This window comes from Myotis nattereri, assembly GCF_964212035.1.
Source record: "Myotis nattereri genome assembly, chromosome: 4".
NCBI lineage: Eukaryota > Metazoa > Chordata > Mammalia > Chiroptera > Vespertilionidae > Myotis > Myotis nattereri.
The window spans coordinates 52,220,218-52,234,659 of NC_138079.1; the positions used below are offsets into that span (position 1 = coordinate 52,220,218).

Below are 14,442 nucleotides of genomic sequence, written 5' to 3' on the forward strand. Positions count from 1 at the left end.
ATTTAGAAAATGAATTATTTTAATATTTTCTGAAATTTTGAACTCATTTATGAGCTGTTATGAAGTTGAATAGTATCTCCCTAAAACTTATGTCCACTGAGAACTTCAGAAGTATCTGAACATATACCTGTTCAGATACTACTGTATGTAAAATACAATAGTATCTGATTTTCCCCACCCCTGTAGATAATACTCTTCCTGCCTTTGAACTCACATGGAGAAAGATTTTTTGAAAAAGTACTATTATGTAGAATTTATATAGTCGTATAGTAATTCCACTTTCAGTTTGGTCAAATAAATATATTAAATATATTATTTTACATATCAAGTAACTTTGATAAGTGAAGAGGAGAAAGCATAAAATAATATTAGCAAAAATATTAATAAAATGCAAGTCAATCTAGAGAGCTAATTTCGTAGGGAAAAATCTCTTCAGAGTAGATTAGCAAGATAGTATCTCCAAAATACATAAAGCACAAGTTCCCAAATTTCACCTTGCCCCACTTTCCCGGTCTCTAGACTACTGGTTCTTTATGTGTAAGAGCGAGACATAGAAGATTTCCAGGTATAACTTTGTCCTGTCATATTTTAGTTGTATCTAGAGAGAAATCAAAGGCAAGAGTTGATCCATTATACCGCCACAGTGTTGATTTTCACTGTTCTCCCTGAAAGATGAGAGAGCTGGCAGAGCTTACTGCCCGTTTCTTCCTCAATGCACTTTCTGTCACAGCACTTATCAAATAAAGCTTCTGCTTTAGTTACAAGTATTTGTCTGTGTTAGGTATGCAGTCCACATGCCTTTCTCCTTGTAAACACTTGGATTAACTTCTGGATTTTGTTATCATGTGAATAGAGATCAGCTAATTCCAGAAGTTGCCAACTACTATAACATTTCCTGGAATTGATTTTGCATTACTTGGCATGAAAATTCTTTCAAGGATTCTTCCATTCTCAGAATTTACAGTCTACATTTGTGATTCTTTCAAGACATTCTAAATGTAAACCTCTAAAATTTGATTAGGGATTGGTAGTACTGGCCAAACCTACAATGTTCTGGAAAGTAAAATAAACACCTGATTCTTTTATGAGAACATTTACATCATATGCTCTATCTTTTACTGTGATCTGTCATGACCTATGTCAATCTAAATACTATGTAGATGGCTGGTTTCAAACAAAATACTCAAAGATTGAAACTTTTCCATCTCTATTGATAAGATCCTATTGGACATTTTCTCTTTGCCAGGTTTCTTGGACCCCTATAGTTTCCCAACTCTCTTCCTACTTCTCTGATTCCATCACTACATGCTCCTTTTTTCCTTACCCTAAGGTTAGGTTTCCTCTCAAAGATCTTTCTAGGATGTTTTTCTCTGTTATACTTTTTAAATTACTTTGAAAATAGTCCCTTATATATCATAGACATGCAATAAAATGTATTGCATACAAGGTAGAAAACGAGGGCTGTAAATAAGGCACACGTGAGGTGTTAAATGAGAAGGAACAAAGGGAAAAGTAATTTCCATCCAGATAAAAAGAGAAAAACATTTCAGACAGAATTTAAATTTTTAAATGATCTTGTAGTATGCAGTATATAGAATTTGGGAATGCAGGAATGGAGAGAAAGAAATCCAAGACAAAAAATTCAGCATAAGAATATAAAAAGTGCCCTCGCTGGTTTGGCTCAGTAGATAGAGCATCAGCCTGCGGACTGAAGGCTCCAGGTTCGATTCTGGTCAAGGGCACATGCCCAGATTACAGGCTTGATCCCCTGGTTGGGGGCCTGCAGGAGGCAGCCGATCAATGATTCTCTCTCATCATTGATGTTTCTATCTCTTCCTCTTCTTTCCTCTCTGAAATCAATAAAAAACATATTTTTTTAAAAAAGAATATAAAAAGTATCTTGTAAATAGTAAGAATTTAAGTGAGATTAGGGTCAATTATAACATGAAGTTGAGTGGTGAGAAATATTGGGAAGGTCCAGATCTGGATTCCTTAAGGACAATCACTATAAAGTTCAGACTTTATTCTCTTAATAATGGGAAATATTCTGAGTGTGTGAATAGGAGTCCTGCATCCACATGTAGTCTGAAACTATATCTGAGATGGATTCATAGAATGGGAAAACAAGGGTCAACTTAGGAAATCATCACACAGGATAGGTGAATGATAAGCCATGCTGGCCTGGAGTCAGCCTGCACTGGCTCGTGAGAGCCAAATGCTAAATTTTCAGGATTTTTGTGAGTCAGTTTTTACATACAATCATTATTAAAAATTAAATTATTTATGTTTATAAATAATAGAGGTAATAAATAGAGGTAATAAATACTCAAAACTACTCACTGAATACTTATTTTACTATTATCTATGCCTTTGAGGTTATATGTCTCTGTAAGATGCAAATAATATGAAATGGTGTACTGTTGTACACCTCTTCCCAACTCAGTGTTTAGTGACTTCATGGTGGTAGCTTGAAATCAGTCAGGATTGGAATATTTACACTATAGCAATTGACAAATGCTAAAATCACAATCATGATGATTTGTTTTGTTGATTTTCTAGATTTAAGAAAATAATGGAGAAAATTATAATAAGGTAAATTCAACTTAAAAAGTATGTCATACCTTTAGTTATTCCATTGTGAATAGCACAAAACTTTATACACTATAATTCTAATAAAAATTATCCAGAAGTTGTTCATGTCATTATTGAGTAAGTAAAGTTCCAACTTATGTCTTTACTTTTTCAGAAGGTTTATATCAGAATCACAGTTGTCATTAGTTGCAACCATAAGTTGGTTGGCTATGGGTACAAAAGTTTAGCAAATTTCAACAAAAGCATTCTGTGAGAATCAATTAGCTCTATGGAATTTACAGTAAAGAGTATAATGCATTTTTTTATAATTTTAAATTGGTGCTACATATGCTTTATATAGATAAAATTTATAATAAACATGTATATTTTTGTGTGCGCATATATACATACACATTTTGGGGGGTGGGGATGTCATTACACACTGCTGGCAGTATTACCTTAGCAGTAGAAATGGGGAGGAAGGCATACTTTCAAAAAATATTTGAAGGTGATAATAGAATGAAAACTAATTAAATATAAGGGGATGAGTAGTGATTCAGAGATGTGTGAAGTTCTGAGGGCATTGACATGTAGTTTGGGTAAATATGAAGCAGAGGTAGAAAAGATTTGTGAGGAATACTAGTTCAGTTTTTGACTGCTGTATAGATTTGGGAGTCATCGGCATTGAGAATAGTGCCAATGACTCCCAAAGGAAACCCTCCCGTTCTAGTGAAACACAGTTAAGAGAGGAAGACAGCAAATACATGATTATAGTGCAGTATGTAAAGTGCTATGGTAAAGGAATGCACCTTATGCTAAGAGAGCCAAGCCAAAAAAAGAGATGAAAAGCATTATAAGAGGCTGAGCAAATTCCATGTCCTGCCTCATGTACTGAAGGAAGATAGTGTATTTGATGCATAGATATAGCCAAAGAGTATCTGGAGGAAAGAGTACACAGAGGAAAGAAAAAAGGTATGGAGGAGAGGCAAAAATCCATCTATGCCAAAAAGCTTTAACTTTATTTTGTAGAAAATTGATAACTTTCAAAGGATTTTATGCAGTTATCACTTTGACAGCACTGTGGACGATGGATTAAAAGGATAAAAGCTTGGGAATAAGACCAGACAGAAGTCTTTCAAAGCAATTTTGGAGAGAAATGCTAAAGCTTTGAACTCAGGTAGTGATAGAGAAGTGGAAAGTTAGTTAAAATCATAATTACTTAGTGACTGGATGTTTAAGTAAAAAGGGTCAAATGACTTCCAGGTATATATTTTGGTTCAATGGATGGGTAGTAATGCCTTTTAAATAGGTAGCATAATTATATAATTGATCCTATAAACCAGGACAGATTTGGGAGCTAAAATTAATGGACATTATAGAATTTTTAAATTATCTTGCATTGACTAAAAATCATTTTTATATTATAGGTGGAACTATATACTAGCTCTACTCAATAATAAATTTCAAAAATAAAATTATTTCTAAAAAACTGTCACTTTTATTTTTATGACAAGAATATATCAGTTTGTTTACACACAGCTATGGCGTATCTGTGTACCATGATCAATTCTACTCCATATATGCCTACTCCATATGCCTGCTCCATAATTTTTATAATTTGTTAAGAACAGTGTTTTTACTATAATGCTGAATTCTCCACAATTTGTTTGAAAACTAAATAATGCAACCCAAGTAGCTTTTCATAGCACATTACTTTGTTCAAAAAATGTTACCTATTATTATTTTTATTACTATGAAATTTGTTTGCCCTAAGATTTGGAGTAAAGATAAAAGCAGATAACAATGTGTAAAGGTATCTATTCCAAGAGCAGCTGCAAGATCCTCAGATACCATGGTCACCACAGATACCCTCAGACACCACACAGCATAGAACTCTGCTTCACATCTGTTCAAATGTAAACTGAAGGTATCTATTTTCTCTTTTCTGCAGAATTTATGAGTGAAATTTTGTTTTTCAAACATAAGCACATTACTGGTTAATCATCTGTAGATTATGCCCCTTGAACCCTATGTCCTAAGAGTGGAATCAAATTGGAACTGAATTTCACATGCAACCTGGTGAAGAGAAGGTGAATGAATCCGTGAAGTTTTTTCATTGTCTTCTAGATCCCCAACCTTCCATTTATATTCCTCCTTACCCCCTCTCAATGGTAATTCCACCCACATATGCAGAAGCATTGAATTTCTAAGTTACTTTCTACCATCTCCTCCACCCCCACCCCCCCACATACACTCTCATCAAAAAAGGAAGAGATTTAATATCTGCCATTTATAGATGTTAACTGATTGATTGACTAATGGCACTTGAGTGTGAATGAGTTTCTGTAAATGCCTAACCATAGTCAGGCCTATGTATTTTGATCCTTTTGTCTCTAATTAGAACTGAAAAAACTGTATCCCTGTTAAAGCAATTTCAAGCATCTGAGAGAAGAAAGGCAAGAATGGTTCTGAGAGGTAAGGCCCACACTAAAGGTAAATCTGCTTGACTCCTTTTAGGATAATTGCGTGTGTGTTTTGGAGGGACAAAAGGCTTCTCCTTGAAATGGACTCTTAATCACTGAAGGAGACAGGTGAGGTTGTTAGAGACCTGTTCCTCAGTGTGTGGCTGCTGCTGTTTCCTGACCTCTGCACTGGCCTGGCGCCCTGCCACCCAGGACAACTATGTTTCTTGGGGTTTCTTTTACAGAAGCTTCACTTGATTCCAGACCAGATCATACACTGGGGCTGGAAGGAAATCCCACTAATGTAGGGTAGGTTGTCAGATGAATGAGTTGCAGGTAGATTATGGTGTGAGTTAAGACCAGCAGTCAAATTCATGGTTGTGCTCAAAGATGCTAAGTAGAGAATCCAGCTCTCTGGATTAATAAGATGCTCAAGGAGCCTGGACCAGACATCAGGAAGAAATCCAGGTCATCAGTAGGAGAAAGTGAAGGCATAATCTTCAAGATCAGGGTCCTAGGCAAGCCTGTGGTATTTGAGAAGAACGCAGAATAAAAGTACTGATTTGGAAACCAAGACTAGATGAATCATTGAGACTGTAGTCCCTGGAAACAGCTGCCACCTTGGGGTGAGGCAAGAAGGTTCCATATTCTGTGCAAGAATTCTTTTGGGGTCCTCCTCTAGTCATGCTACTTCACATGAACAAGGAATATACTATGCTAAAGAGAAATGCCCATCTGCAGCTTGTACCCAGAATCTAGACTCTTGCTCGGATGACCCTGAGCCTGTTTCTGGAGCCTGAACATGACCTTTCCTTGTCCATTATTTAAGTAACTGACAGCCCCACCTGTGTGGGCACCATTAGTGCTGAGCTGAGGCTATGAGGTGACTTTTAGGGAAAGAGGAAAGATAGACAGAGCTAGCATTTGGACAGGTAGTTCTAATTTCTACTCACTTGCACAGAAGACCCATCAAGGTGCAAAATGAAGCCGGAACTAGGAAGAGAAGGGTGAATGGCCAAGGGGCTCTCATTTGTGTTCTTGGGCCTGGTGCTTCGTATACTTCCCTGACCAAAGGAAAAAACTGACCCCAAAGCTTGAGATCTTCTTGAACTTCCAGGTAAGAATTAAGATGTTAGAGGACAGCCTGGCCTGTGTGGCTCAGTGGTTGAGTGAGCATTGACTCATGAACCAGGAAATCAGGATTCGTTTTGATTCCCTGGCAGGGCACAAGACCAAGTTGTGGGCTTGATCCCCAATAAGGGACAAGCGGGAAGCAATGATTCTCTCTCATCATTGACATTTCTATCTTTCTCCCTCTTCTTCTCTGAAATCAATAAAAATATTTTTATAATATATTTTATTGATTTTTTACAGAGAGGAAGGGAGAGAGATAGAGAGTTAGAAACATCGATGAGAGAGAAACACCGATCAGCTGCCTCCTGCACATCTCCCACCAGGGATGTGCCCGCAACCCAGGTACATGCCCTTGACCGGAATCGAACCCGGGACCTTTCAGTCCGCAGGCCGACGCTCTATCCACTGAGCGAAACCGGTTCCGGCAAAAATATTTTTTAATAAATGATGTTATAGGACACAATGTTTCTAAATCACAGCCCTTTCTCAAAAGAATTACCAGAATTTTCAAGTGTACAGGGTTTTACTTGTTTAATTAGTGCTTAATATTTTTTAAAAACTCCAGTTTGGGGGTTGTGAAAACAAATATCTGGGGCTCAGGAGTGGGAAGAGTCTGTGGTAGCTTCAGGATACAAGAATCCCCCAATGGCATTTACATTGAAGAAAAAAAAGTTAAGTGAATTGGAAGAATTTAGATCCACTAGTCTGCCATCTTTAAATAAAACTTACTTTCCTTATTGACTTCCTAGAATATATCCCTATGCTTTCTTTGGTATTTCTGGAAATGAAGTTTCTGTAAAAAAAGTGTGTTATTAGAATATACATGTTTATTAATTTGCATAATGTATTATTTGTGTTCATACTTTGCTTCTCATTTCTAAATGTACTAGAAGAAAAAATATATGTTTAATACTAATGTTGTTCATAATCCTATGTCTATCTGTGAGATACTATGATATATATGTCCAGAATTTGTCTGGTTAAAACACACACAAATCCTTGCTTTGATGTAAGGTTTTTCCCACAAGTACATAAACATTTTGAAATCATACAAGAGATGTTTAATGTATAAGATTGGTCACTTAGCAAGTTGATTTTTAGAGAAAATATGAAGGATACAATTATTAAATAATATAACCAAAATTTAATCAACCAAACAAGAATAAATACCATAAAATTAGTGTTGTCAATTTCAAATTAGTCACTTCAGGAAGACAGACATTTAATCCACTACTCAGAATATTTTTGGAAGTTCTCTTTTGGGAATTTTGGGTACCTTTGGTACAAATCCTTTGAAATATCCTAAGTGATGTGAATCTTCATCAATTGAGGTCAGATTTTATTTTTAGAGAGAGCAAGAAGCCAATCAAAGCCAAGGCTGCTAGATTAGACACATGATCAAACTGAGTTGTTCCACTTCTGACCAAAATCAAAGCATACTTACAAATCCTAGAATGGTGTGTTTATGTGGCTTTATACATTTCTACTGCATTGAAGACAATTTTAGATAAAAGTTAAAAATATGTTCTGCGTATCATTAGAATTTGTGATTAGCTTCCTAAGGTTATGATTTTAAAGAAAAATTACATTTGGGTATATAGCTTTTAATATACATTTTTTAAGTAGAAAGTTTTTATTTCCACCAAAATGAATTCTAGGTGAATTAAAAATATTTTTTAAATTAAGCTATAAGATTTTAGAAGAAATTACAGGTGATTAGCTGACATCATAACAAAGTGAGAACCTTTAAAGAACATATTGAGCCCTGGCAGCTGTGCCTCAGTGGTTAGAGTGTCAGCCTGTGCACTGAAGGGTCACAGGTTCGATTCCTAGTCAAGGGCAGGTACCTGGGTTGCAGTTTTTATCCCTGGTCCTGGTCAGAGTGTGTGCAGGAGGTATCCAATCTCTCTCTCTCTCTCTCTCTCTCTCTCTCTCTCTCTCTCTCTCTCTCTCTCTCTCTTTCTCTCTTTCTCTCTCTCTCTCCCCCTCACTTCTACTCTCTCTAAATATTAATGGGAAAAATATCCTCAGGTGAGGATTAATAAAACAAAAGAACATATTGATATAATCAATGGTTTAAAAAATAAAACAACAGAAAAGATGCATTTAGAAAATGAAAACAAATGGATAAAGAGGTTTAATAAAGCCACATTTCTTTTAAGTAAAAAACACCTTAGACCTAGCCAGTTTGGCTCAGTGGATAGAGCATTGGCTTGTGTACTGAATGATCTCAGGTCCAGCCAAGGGCACATGCCAGGTTGTGGGCTTGATCCCCAGTAGAGGGCGTGCAGGGGGCAGCCGATCAATAATTCTCTCATCATTGATGTTTCTATCTCTCTCTCCCTCTCTCTTCCTCTCTGAAATCAATAAAACTATATTTTAAAATAAACAACCTTAAATTCTTATACTCAGTGAAAGTAAAGAAACACTCTCCTAGGCTATGGGAGTATAAATTGTCATGACTTTCCTCTCGGGCAAATTGGTGGTGATATGTAAGAAATGACTGAAAAACATGTTATATTCTTTGACCTAGTAAGTTAAGTCATAAGAATGCACTTTAAGAAAGTTATTATAAATGCATGCAAAGATTTATATTCAAGTAACGTTTTTGTCCTAGTGAAAGAAAAGAAAATAATCTGATGTCCAACTATAGGGGATTAAATTAGTAAAAGTCGGTATTTCCATATATAACAGAATAATTAATGACAGGAAAAAGTTGATAATACACAGGTTTTCTAACAATAACACAACTACAACCATTTTACTTCTATAGACAGACAGACTAATCTATTTTCAAATACTCTTAATTCAGTCTTTTAACGAGGAACAGACCCGTGTGGGTGTGTATTATATATCCGTACTTTTGAAACACTCCCATGAGGCTATGCTGCACACTCCCTTCATTTCTGCATACAGTGTGATTTCTAGTCATGAACGTTTCCTCACTGGCAATGCCATAGACTTTAACCCAGCCTCGAACGAGGGCAGGAACCTCGCTGCCACCCGCACAGAGCTGCCTTCTTCGGTGGGCACATTGTACTGCTTTACTTTTTCATCCTGAGACATTCAGAGTAGGTGATTTAAAGTTTGTGATTATCACTTCAAGACTGTGTCTGTTTTTAATGACAATTTAAGTCACAGAGAACAACATTGCCCAATCTACCGATACCTTTTCTACACCAGATGACCACTTAAGCCCTATCTTTCTGCAGATCTTTGCACCCTCGCACATGTGTTTTCTTTTAGTTAATACTAAGAATATGATTTCGATTATGCATTTATTCTAGTGTGCTAAAGCTTGGGCTCCTTCATCATATTTCAGTTTTGTTTAATAGTTTATAGGGGTTAAAATATCTCCAATGAGGTAACCAAGCTGCATTCAACTACATAGCAGAGGGTATTTTCTTAGTACTTGAGAAGAAAATACCCAAAAGGGGTCCTTTTAGGAATTATGGAAACGTCTCAATTGGAAAAAAAAAAGGGGGGGGATTTTTTAAGCTGAAAAGTAGTTCTTGAGAAAAGGATAATACTGAAATATTGGAGATTTTTAAAGTTTGATTAAAAATGACATCTTTTATGGCATTTCAAAAATATTGATGAAACAATTTTTAATCATCGGGTTTATATTGTAAACTAAAGAGGTAAAATAAGTTGTACATTTGATTTAGCGTAAAGCTCTAGAAAAGTAAAAACGTTTTTAAAAATTTTATTAATATGAATAATCTTCTATCTAAACTATAGGTATGATACAGTTATGTTTCTCACCTTGGCATAAGGAGCAGTGTAGAACAGTAGTTAAGATGATGGACTTCAGAGCCAATCACAACCCATTTGAGCTGTGGTTCTACCACTCACTCCCTGTGTTACCTTAGGCAAACTTCTATTTCCTTCCAGGTACAAAAGGCATAATAATCCGTACCTTGAAAGTTCATTAAAAGATAAATGAAATAATATATAAAGACCTTTGTAGAGTTCTTGGCTCATAATAAGCACTAAATAAGTGGTGGTTGTCATTATTACTACTAATTATACTCATTTTAACACTCACTAAATATCATATTGTTCTCTTCTAAATTGTCCTCTCACTCAGTTATGCTGCCGCTCTAAATCCATTTTAATTTCGATATTCTCCTGAGACATCCTTTACTTTTCTGGTTTGTGTTGATCTCTAATTGCTCCTTGAAATATTCTTACTCCTTAGCCCAAATAAACTATAAACTACTAGAAATTAGGATGCCTTCTATTATTTCTGAATTCCTTAAATTTATTACTAGAGGCCCAGTGCATGAATTCGTGCATGGGTGGGGTTCACTCGTGTGGCCTGCGGAGATTGGGCCGAAACCAGCAGTCCAAAGCTGCCTGCCGCTCCTGCCTGCCACTCCCGCTCATCCTGGCCCAGCTGCGCCTGCCATGGGCTCACACCCAGTCAGTTCTGATTGGGAGAGGCTTGTGCTCACCAACTGTGAGCCCTGTGTCTGGCGCCCATTCCGAGGGGGTTCGGGGGGGGCAGGCAGGGAGGGATGCAATTTGCCCTCCAGGTAGGCAGTGGGTAGCCCTTGCCCAGATCCTGATCTGTCTCACTGACATTTGTGCTGGTTGCTAGGAGCCACCTGGCAGTCACTTTTATATTGTTTCTTCCTTGTGGAGCATCTAGGAAGGGGAAGCAGCCACGGTTACCCCCCTCCCCGCCCCCGCCCCCCCCCAGGCCAACTTCCAGGAGGTCAGCGGGGCTGTCAGGATTGTGCTGGTAGTGCCAGACCATCAGTGCCTGGACCATTATCTAGAGCAGTGATGGCGAACCTATGACACGCGTGTCAGAAGTGACATGCGAACTCATTTTTTTGGGTTGATTTTTCTTTGTTAAATGGCATTTAAATATATAAAATAAACATCAAAAATATGTCTTTGTTTTACTATGGTTGCAAATATCAAAAAAATTCTATATGTGACACAGCACCAGGGTTAAGTTAGGGTTTTTCAAAATGCTGACACGCTGAGCTCAAAAGGTTCACCATCACTGATCTAGAGATTGGACCTGCAGGACTACTGAGGGAGTAAGTGGCTGCCACCAGGCTGGTGGGCCGTTGGGATGGGTCTGTCAGCTCAGCAGCACTCCTGCTGTGGGAGCGCACTGACCACCAGGGGGTAGCTCCTGCGTTGAGTGGCTGCCCCCTGGTGGTCAGTGTGCATCATAGCGACTGGTCAACTGGTCATTTGGTTGTTTGGTTGTTCAGTTGCTTAGACTTTTATATATAGAGATATCCCTGTTCTTGCTATTTATTTTACATAATAAACCACAAAATTCTGTAGCTTAAAACAACGACCCATCTTGTTATGTCTCATAATTTTTATGGGTCAGGAATTTGGACAGGGTTTGGACAGGTGGTTCTTCTATCTTATGGGGTATTGACAGAGTCAGTTAGTGGTAGATGGCCTGGTGTGAGAAAGATTACTTTACTCACATTCTGGTGCCTTGGTAGGGGTGGTGGGAAGACAAGGTTTAGCTGGGACTGTGAACATACTAATGCCTGCATGTGGAGTGCATGCTGTCTCCAGCATGGAGGCCTCATGATCATTGTTGAGGCTCTTATATGTCAGCTCAGGTCAGCATGGCCTTATACAACTAAGAAGTCTTGCAGCGCCATCACCATTTGTTGAAGCAGTCACAAGCCCACCCATATTCATGGGGAAGGGGACACAGATCTCACCTTTTGGTGGAAGGAATGTTAAAGAATTTACAGCCATGGTTTAAAGTTGCCACAATCCCCTATGACACAGAGTCCTTTGAGAGTAGAGACTATGTCTTGGTCATATTAATTTCACTATCAATGCCTTGCAGATAGAGAGATATTTTAAAAATAAATTTTTTAAAAGAACCATAAGGCATAAACTTTAAAAAAATGATTGTAAACTTAGCCTTTGTTCATATTGTCCATAGTTAAGAAAAACAAAACTAATTATTTGAAAGGTTTTTTTAATACCAAAATCTAACCATCACTGAATTTTACTACCATGAAACCAGTGGCCATATTAAACATTCCCTTACTGACTCCTAAGCCTTGTTAGTTCCTATCTCAATTTTTTTTCTTTTTTAATTTTCACATACAAGTGTGTGTGTGTGTGTGTGTGTGTGTGTGTGTGTGTGTGTGATTTAAAGTCAGAAGATATGGTGTTTTCTTCCAATAATTCTGTGTAAGCCACTTCTTTACTTCAGAGCCAATTTTTATTCCTTTTTAATAATAATAATAATGTTGCATTAGATAATATTTAAGGTTTAATAAGGCTCTAAATAAAACCCTGCAATTATGGTTTGACTATTCTTACAATAATAATGGGAGAGAGGCATAGAGACATGGAGCGGTAGAAAGAATACTGGTATCAAACGAAAACGGATTTGGGGTCCAGACCTCCCACCTTCTAGTGGTGTAACTTTGGGGATAATAATAATTTCTCTTCTAATAAATCTGGAGGTTGTGGTAAATCTAATGAGGTCATATATATGAAAATATTCATACAACATTTGGGAACTTTTCTCTCTTTATAAAGGTGCAGAGTGGAAAGCCATATAGGGTTTTAGACAGAATCTGTCCTTATACTAAGCACAAGTTTGGAGCATTTCTGTGAACAGGCATCTAGGCTGGAATATCTCCAGGTCCAGAACCTGCAACTAAATATCACCCCCTTCCCTTGGAGGCTGCATTTCTAATCATTGAAAACATGATAATTCAGCCGCTGAGCCAGTGGAGAGAAATTATTCATTACTGGGTTCAAGCCAAGGTCAAAAACATCAAACCCCAACCATTAAGCAAAATGGTGACAGCCATGGTAGTGATGACCCAGAGTGAATATATTGCTCATGGGAAGCAAGGTCAGGACTACAGCAGGCCTGAAAAAGGTTGCCGAGTCCACGTCAGGAACACCAGCCTGCAGTCCAGAGATGTGTGTGAAACAGCACGTTCCAGGTGGCGTAGAAGAAAGAGTTCAGCAAAGGAGAGGCCAGCCACCAGCAGACAGGCACTGCAATGGACATCCTCGCTCCGATGGCATTTACAAGTTCTGTTTCTGTGTTTCAAAACTCCTTCTTCTTCCAGCCTACACCTCCTCGCCTTGGCAAATTTGGGAAAGACATGGACAAAAGATATATTTTCGCTTCCCTGCTGAAAAAAGGCAGTTTGCTTTTTGCCTCCCCAACTCAGAGTAGAGACTGTGCTCACTTCTTGAAATCCACCTGCTCAGTCAGCCCCTGCCCCACGATTGCTTTAGGCATTTATACTTTCACAGTCCAAGTAGAAGGATGCTGATCCCAGTGGGTTTAAGGACTATAGATGTTTTTAGAAGTTGGTACCTGTGTTCTCAGCAATGAGAATTGTTTTCTAACATTTCTTTAATTTGTCTAGGCTTAACAAAAAATAGCACTTGTATCAGGGCAACATATGAAATGCAGAGTTCTGTGTCTAGTGCCTAGGTAAAAAATGGAATTGTAATGCTTTACTTGGGGGACTACAATGTGTGATAATGTATAAAAATATAGAAAGGCATGGTTGAATTCTGTATCCTATTCTCTATAGAGCTGACTATAGGAATATCCACCCAGATATGAAAGTCAAGAAAGGGTCATGCTCCGCCTTGCCTTTGTTTAAGACACCTTCTTGAAGCCCAGTTTTGGCCAGCCTGGGCCGAAGATTCACATACAGCTTTGGGTGTCTGGGAAAGGCCTGTTTCATTAAGGCCCCTGAACCCTATCATGTTACACTTCAGAAGTAGTGACCAGCTTACTTAAAACAAAGAAGCTTTGACCTTTCTCCCCTCCTGAAACCAAAAACAGATGAAGTTAAAGCGACTCATTTCCGGCTTTAAATATGCTCTAAGAAAAAGTTTTCAAGTAGTGTAGGGCCACGGGATTTTGTTATGTTTTGTTCCGGGTTGTTCTTTTGCCTTATTTTGATTCTGTGTTTTCACATAAATATCTCATTCCCTTCTTGTCAAGGTCAACATATTTATTACTTATATTCTTAGTACAGCTATACTTCCTCTCTCTCTCTCTCTCTTTCTCTCTCTCTCTCCTCTTTCTCTCTCATCTGTCTTGTTTATAACCATGACTCTTGATATTCCAAGTTTTAAAACAGCTTGGCTTTCAGCAGCTAAATCTGACAAGGTCAGCATTTTTTCTGTTTATTCTGAGAATACTATTTACCCTCTGGCATTTTTAAAAAACAATTCTGTAAAACATCACTTGGCAAAAGTTTGTAGCATTCATAGAGTCTTCCATAAAGTC

The 14,442-nt window shown here is 37.7% G+C and overlaps 1 long non-coding RNA gene across 1 annotated transcript in view; it reads right to left on the reverse strand.

The window, feature by feature from the left end:
- Nucleotides 1-14,442, reverse strand: part of LOC308517530 — a 594,900-nt gene that overhangs the window by 43,345 nt on the left and 537,113 nt on the right. The gene's annotated exons all lie outside the window — the stretch shown is intronic.